This window comes from Homarus americanus, unplaced genomic scaffold, assembly GCF_018991925.1.
Source record: "Homarus americanus isolate GMGI-L3 unplaced genomic scaffold, GMGI_Hamer_2.0 scaffold41743, whole genome shotgun sequence".
In the NCBI taxonomy this organism is placed as follows: domain Eukaryota; kingdom Metazoa; phylum Arthropoda; class Malacostraca; order Decapoda; family Nephropidae; genus Homarus; species Homarus americanus.
Window position 1 is genome coordinate 1 of NW_024717475.1, and position 8,190 is coordinate 8,190.

At 40.0% G+C, this 8,190-nt stretch overlaps 1 long non-coding RNA gene across 4 annotated transcripts; it reads left to right on the forward strand.

The window, feature by feature from the left end:
* Positions 1-5,218: 5,218 nt before the first annotated feature.
* On the forward strand, positions 5,219-7,517 carry LOC121858899. Of its 4 annotated transcripts, none has more exons than XR_006087565.1 (3): positions 5,219-6,816; positions 6,943-7,076; positions 7,471-7,517. It is a non-coding gene; the product is annotated as an uncharacterized LOC121858899 (long non-coding RNA). The 4 variants fall into 4 exon arrangements; XR_006087564.1 differs by lacking the exon at positions 7,471-7,517 and adding an exon at positions 7,165-7,337; XR_006087567.1 differs by lacking the exon at positions 7,471-7,517 and adding an exon at positions 7,165-7,337 and having other exon boundaries at positions 6,978-7,076.
* Positions 7,518-8,190: the final 673 nt, after the last annotated feature.

The following is an 8,190-nucleotide window of genomic DNA, read 5'->3' on the forward strand; positions in this document are numbered from 1 at the left end:
TTCTTTGACTTTTCCATTTTTTAATCACGGTTTCTGTACTGGTTCATATTTATTTACTAAAGTGGTTAATGTTTTAAAGCAAATTCTATTGAAATATGAATGGCAAATGAACAAAAATGAATAGAGGGAATTAAATGAGGTAGGTTAGGGAAAGGTACTTTGAAAATGTATGATTTATTTCTGTGGACTTTATGTACTATTACCGGTAACCGACCTTTCGGATTATCCGTCGGCCCCATCCCTCCCATATGTGGTCGGTTAATCGAGGTTTTACTGTATATTGAAAAATATGTGGTGAAAGTTGTCGGCTTGAATGCATCCCTCCCTAAATTATTTATATTAATTCTTATGGGGAAAATTGCCCCAATATTCGCATTGACTTTTAGGAATGCATCCTTTGCGATAACCAAGGTATTCCTGTACTGTATATAATTTTGTAATTTAACAATTAGTGTTGTGAGAGGTGCAAGAACAAGAAAGAGAAGATACTGACATGCTTAACACAATGGTGCCATAACAAGTAAGGTGATGTGGGATGAGAAATTACACTTCACTTTTGATACTGACTGTAAGGATTCGAGTTGACTCTAGGTTCAATGAAAGTATATAAGTGATGAAGTCTGAAAAGAAATAGCACAGGTCTCCCCTATATATGTGGTTGTAATATTTTGTGAGAGAAAGGATAAGATTATTTTATGTATCACAAACCATGAGGTGTAGTACTGTACTGAAGTGTTCAAAAGGAAAAGACAAGTTTTGTAGAAAAACTCACATTGTTTTTCAGGTACTGGTAATAAATATTGCATGGTTAGTGTACCCCTTGATACTTGCTTGTTATATTAAAGTTTAAAATGAAACTGACATGTATCTAGTACACTGAATGATAATTAAGGCCAAGCAGGTTAAGCTCTGAAAGATATGACAGATATTGTGTAGTTTGCATTATATATAGTGTATAAGAAAGTTGTAATATGTAAAAGAAAAGGAATAGGAACAAAAACAGCACCTTTAGATACTGCAGCCTTAGTATGGGTATAGTCAGTGAGAGTTGCTCTTAGATTTGTACTATACAGTAATGCAGAAGGATATATATATATATATATATATATATATATATATATATATATATATATATATATATATATATATATATATATATATATATATATATATATATATATATATATATATATATATATATATATACACACCTAGACCCCGACTTACGACTACGTGGACTTGACCGTCCGGACTTATGACGCCTCAAGTATAGATAAAAAAAAAAAAAAAAAAAATATATATATATATATATATATATATATATATATATATATATTTTAAATGACCATTTTCTATACAAAACGTTTCAGTTAATGTAGTCTCTATGTATAATTAGAAAATTATGGGGCCCCATAATTCATGAAGCTACATTAAGGTTAATGCTCAGTCACACTGTATCCATTCCTTATTATTTATTACTTTCACTGTACTGTATCCATTCATATTATTCATTACTTTACTGTACTGTATTTCATTGTGATTTTTATTTAATTTTTATTTTATTTTTTATCTGTGGGACTTTGGCCTGATTTGGGTCCCTAACCGCGTAAATGAAATTGGGTCTAGAATAATATATATATATATATATATATATATATATATATATATATATATATATATATATATATATATCAATAAATATTGTTGGCGTGATCTAGGTATATGCTGATAACCACAAGGAAAGAAGAAAACACGAAGTTCAAAGCGCTTTCGTGTAAAAGTCATCTTCAGGGGTGAGTACAGACTAGAGAGAGAAATGCAAATCAAGGTGTATATATACAGAGGAGGGTGAGACCAGGTCCACAATGGTCAGGTATTAGGTAAAGTTCCTTGCAAGGAATGTAATATGTTTTACTTAGGCCAGACAGGTAAAGATCTTGCAACTTGAATTAAACAACACAAATACAGTGTTAGGACAGGCCAGGAATCCAATGCTCTGTTTGTTCATTTGAGGGATAACAAGCATTGCATTGACTGGGATAATGCCTCCTCAATATTACCATGTAATTCAATTGATAGTAGGAACATCATAGAATCTAGTCTTATTAAACATATCGGAGCATTCAACATGAATTGAGTAGCATGTACAAGCTGGACAATTTTGTAATTAAGAAGATTTGTGACCAGGTGAGAAGGCTGGTCACCTGACCATCTGACCTGACCACCAACCATTGTGTGCTATTTAAAGATTAGTAGGGTCATTACTAATACCTGACCATTGTGGACCTGGTCTCACCTCCTCTGTATATATACACCTTGATTTGCATTTCTCTCTCTAGTACCACCCCTGAAGATGTGAATTACACAGCGCTTAGAACTTGTTTTTCTTCTTTCCTTGTGGTTTATATATATATATATATATATATATATATATATATATATATATATATATATATATATATATATATATATATATATATATATATATATATATATATATATATATATTATGATTTATAGAGTTCAGGAAGAAAACCTGGTATGCAAAGGTTAGTGTTAACACTTTTAAAGGTTTTGAGATGTTTCAAAGCAGTACAGAAAAAATTACCAAAGGTAAACAAAGCAGTAGTATATATGGAATTTTCCTCTACTTTATTCTTAGGTCATTGCAAACAGAGTAGTATTGATTAGTTCATATTTTTTCTTGAGCTCTTCCCTGTTGGAAACAATACAATTTTCTTGTTTCTGTTTTTTTTTTTAAGAGGTGGCTTCACTCAGAACAATTACATGATAGATTTTTTTTTCTACAGAATATTGTACTGTAAATGGTATCTTCCAACCCACCCTTCCAGTATTGCCCTGTATATGAGTGCCATTCATATTCCCTATAGGACTTGATAAATGACGACATGGAATGTTTACTTTCTCTGAGCATGTAGGGTAACTTTTCCTTTCAGTCTAAGGTGGTCAAGACCAAGTACTCCTACACATTCGTCCATCTTTCCTTCATCCATTCTATCTTTACTTCAGTTATAGCTTGTTTTGCTTTGGTATTACCCTTCCAAAACAAGGCTCGTTTCTGATTTTCCTGTCACTTCATGTACACCAGTATCACCCATCGGCAGTACTAGCTGCAGCTGAGACTCAAAACATTATTGAAGATTCATTATACAGTTTACAGGTTTAGCAATCATATATGTGACATACAAGATCAAGTGGAACAGAGGGTTGTCTTAGTACAGGGCGTCCTCGCTTAACGTTGGGGTTACGTTCCTGAAAATGCGGCGTATGCGAAACAACGTTAAGCGGATTAATTTTCCCCATAAGAAATAGATAAAATACGGGAGTTACGTTCCTGAGCCTCCCTTTGCCCCATGAAAATAGTTACATACACAGAAAATCATTGCCATTTATATAGAAAATAGTACAGTTTATAGAACTACAGTACTAAGTTTGTATTGGTACTCACCGATGGACGAAGGTGGTAGAGCGAGTGTGTGGTGGATAGTGGAGCGAAGGAGGAGGATGGCGTGAGCGGAGGAGGGTGGTGAGTCACTGAGACTCTGCGGCTGCCTCCTCCTCCTCTTGCTCTGACTGGGGTTCCTCCGCTGCTGGTTGCTCTTCCTCCGTTGTTGTTTGCTCCTCCTCGGCTGCCGGCTTTTGTGAAGAAGCTCCTGCCGTCCCGCAACAAAAAATTAATCCAGTGTTGACTGCTTGGTGCTATTCATCTTCTTATAGATCTCGTTGGAACAACCAAGATTGTCCTCAATGCTGCGTTGAACCCTTGAGCTATGTTCTCTGTTTGGGTCGTCATCTAGAAGCATTTGCATTGCTTACTGGAACATGTTCAACGATTCTGCCAAGCTCTTGGAAGTTAGCGTTTGTTGAGGTTCTTCTTTGTCGCAGATCTTCGTTGGTGAGCTCTTCTGTATGGGATGCCAGGACATCCTCAATATCCTCCAATTCCAGCTCATCAAAGCCTGCCTGTCTAGCCAAGCTGAGGATATCCCTATTCACAGCTGGGACTAAGTCCGTGAATCCCGTAAAACTGTTGACGCACTTGGGCCACAGTTTACGCCACACACCATTCAGGCAACTTTTGGAAACCTCTTTCCAAAACTTGCCAATGTTGTTAATTCCATGAAGAATGTTGAATTCGTGCCAATATTCTCAGATCGTTGGTTTATTTTCTCCGTCTGTAGCCTTGAGCAGCTGGGCCATGGTACAGCATAAATAATACGCCTTGAATGCGGCGATGACGCCCTGGTCCATAGGCTGCATCAGTGCTGTCGTGTTGGGAGGCAGGAATACAACTTATACACTGTCATACAAGTCGTCGAGATTGGGAGGATCAGAAGAATTGAAGTTAAGGTTCTCCTTGGTACAGTATTCCTTCAGTGCTGGAACGGCGTACATGTTTAACCACTGGCTAAATATGACGCCGGTTATCCTTGCCTTTTTGTTTGCCTTGTAAATGACAGGAAGGTGATCCTTAGAATAACCTTTCAGGGCCAGTGGGTTGACTGCGCGTGAAATCAGCATAAGCTTCAGCTTAAAGTCACCGGCAGTGTTTGCACCAAGCAGCAGCGTCAAGTGGTCTTTTGCCGCTTTAAAACCTGCTGCTCTTTTCTCCTCCTTGGAGATATAGGTCCTCTCAGGCATCCTCTTCCAAAAGAGACCAGACTCATCCACACTGAAGACTTGCTTCGGTGAGTAGCCTCCTTGCTGGATAATCCGTTTGAAATCTGGCGGGAATGTCTCGGCAGCAACCATATCTGAGCTGGCAGCTTCACCAGTCATCTTAATGTTGTGGAAGTTATAACGACGCTTTAACCATTGAAACCATCCTCGGCTGGCCGTAAAGGTCCCTTCCTCCGATCTTTCACCCTCTTCTGCCTTTAAGTCGTCAAACAAGGATCTGGCTTTATGCTGGATAACCATAAGGCTCACAGGGGGCATTGCATTAATTCTGGTCCTCCATCCATATTGCCAGCATCTTTTCCACCTTCTCTATCACAGTGCTTCTAGTACGAGTCGTCTTAGTAGCACTCGTAGAAGAACCACTTCCAGCACTAACCTTAATCTTGTCAGCGTTGGTCCGGATAGTATGCACTGTTGTGGGGGTTAAACCAAGCACAGCGGCTTTGTCCACAGCACGTTCCCCTTTTTCAAATCGGGTTAATACATCCATTTTCGTAGCAAGGATAATGGTCTTACGTTGCCTCTTCACTACACTAGCATCAGTAGCACTTGATGGGTGGTTGGAATCCATTTTGAATGGTTAGAGTACAGTTTTAGAGCAAAAACACTGAAGCACACACAAATGAAGTGAAGTCGTAAGAGAGACTGGCTTGGCGTCGCTTGGGGACGCTGTGACGTTTCGCGAGTGAGGGCAGCACGCCGAGCCGAGAGAGCGTAGCGCAGCCAGACAAGAGCAGGTGATGTGCTGTAGAAAGTAGTCCGTGACGATGCAAAATGACGTAGTATCGGATCACCGGGACGTTAAACAAATTTTTGGTGTCTAAAGTTCAGCGACTTAGTACCGAAGCAACGTTAAGCGGGTCGACGTTAAGCGAGGACTTACTGTATTCATTACGGAAACAAAAGTGGAAGGGAAGAAAACTGGTTGAGATGGAAAGTAGAATCTGAAAGTACAGCATGAGAATGGGTGGAAAACATGTAATGGAAAATGTGGAATTCAAGAAAGGAAATAACATCACCACATGGTGCTCACTGATCATCACAATTCAAAATTTAATGATAGATGAATCAGTGAATTTGAATATTACTTCATCATCACTTCGGAAAAAAATACAAAAATAGGGAAAAAATCGTAGCCAGGTTTTTGTAGGTAAATTGAAATATGGGACAAAAAACACTTTTGTAACTGAATTTTCATATACCTAACCTTTGTAATTGGGGAACTGCCTATGTACACATACGTGGATTTAAGGTAAAGTGTTTGTTGCAAAAAACAATTTATGGTAATGTGTAACAGGTACGAGACTTTTGACTGGCCAGTTACACAGTGAGTTGTACAAAAGAGTTACTGTAAATTATGTGGAGGTAGTCCTTAGAATACCCGCATGAAAGAAGGTGGTCCTAGGAATACTGTACCCACATGAAAGAAGGTGGTCCTAGGAATACTGTACCCACATGAAAGAAGGTGGTCCTAGGAATACTGTACCCATATGAAAGAAGGTGGTCCTAGGAATACTGTACCTACATGAAAGAAGGTGGTCCTAGGAATACTGTACCCACATGAAAGAAGGTGGTCCTAGGAATACTGTACCCACATGAAAGGTGGTCCTAGGAATACTGTACCTACATGAAAGAAGGTGGTCCTAGGAATACTGTACCTACATGAAAGGTGGTCCTAGGAATACTGTACCCACATGAAAGGTGGTCCTAGGAATACTGTACCCACATGAAAGGTGGTCCTAGGAATACTGTACCCACATGAAAGAAGGTGGTCCTAGGAATACTGTACCTACATGAAAGGTGGTCCTAGGAATACTGTACCCACATGAAAGAAGGTGGTCCTAGGAATACTGTACCCACATGAAAGAATGTGGTCCTAGGAATACTGTACCCACATGAAAGAAGGTGGTCCTAGGAATACTGTACCCACATGAAAGAAGGTGGTCCTAGGAATACTGTACCCACATGAAAGAATGTGGTCCTTGGAATACTGTACCCACATGAAAGAATGTGGTCCTAGGAATACTGTACCCACATGAAAGAAGGTGGTCCTTGGAATACTGTACCCACATGAAAGAATGTGGTCCTAGGAATACTGTACCCACATGAAAGAAGGTGGTCATAGGAATACTGTACCTACATGAAGGTGGTCCTAGGAATACTGTACCCACATGAGTGGTCCTAGGAATACTGTACCCACATGAAAGGTGGTCCTAGGAATACTGTACCCACATGAAGAAGGTGGTCCTAGGAATACTGTACCCACATGAAAGAAGGTGGTCCTAGGAATACTGTACCTACATGAAAGGTGGTCCTAGGAATACTGTACCTACATGAAAGGTGGTCCTAGGAATACTGTACCCACATGAAAGAAGGTGGTCCTAGGAATGCCTCATGAAAGGTGGTCCTAGGAATACTGTACCCACATGGTGGTCCTAGGAATACTGTACCCACATGAAGAAGGTGGTCCTAGGAATACTGTACCTACATGAAAGAAGGTGGTCCTAGGAATACTGTACCTACATGTACATGAAAGAAGGTGGTCCTAGGAATACTGTACCTACATGAAAGGTGGTCCTAGGAATACTGTACCCACATGAGAGAGAAGGTGGTCCTAGGAATACTGTACCCACATGAGAGAAAAGGTGGTCCTAGGAATACTGTACCCACATGAAGGTGGTCTAGATACTGTATCACATGAAAGGTTGTCCTAGGAATACTGTACCCACATGAAAGGTGGTCCTGGAATACTGTACCTACATGAAGAAGGTGGTCCTAGGAATACTGTACCCACATGAAAGAAGGTGGTCCTAGGAATACTGTGCCCACAGAAAGGTGGTCTAGGAATACTGTACCTACATGAAAGAAGGTGGTCTGGAATACTGTACCTACATGAACGAGTTGGTCCTAGGAATACTTTACCCACATGAAGAAGGTGGTCCTAGGAATACTGTACCCACATGAAAGGTGGTCCTAGGAATACTGTACCTACATGAAGAAGGTGGTCCTAGGAATACTGTCTACATGAAAGGTGGTCTAGGAATACTGTACCCATGAAAGAAGGTGGTCCTTGGAATACTGTACCCACATGAAAGGTGGTCCTAGGAATACTGTACCCACATGAAAGAAGGTGGTCCTAGGAATACTGTACCTACATGAAGGTGGTCCTAGGAATACTGTACCTACATGAAGAAGGTGGTCCTAGGAATACTGTACCTACATGAACAGAAGGTGGTCCTAGGAATACTGTGCCCACATGAAGAAGGGTGGTCCTAGGAATACTGTACCCACATGAAGGTGGTCCTGGGAATGCTGTACCTACATGAAGGTGGTCCTTGGAATACTGTACCTACATGAAAGGTGGTCCTAGGAGTACCCACATGAGAAGGTGTCCTAGGAATACTGTGCCCACATGAAAGGTGGTCCAGGAATACTGTACCCACATGAAAGAAGGTGGTCCTAGGAATACTGTACCTACATGAAAGGTGG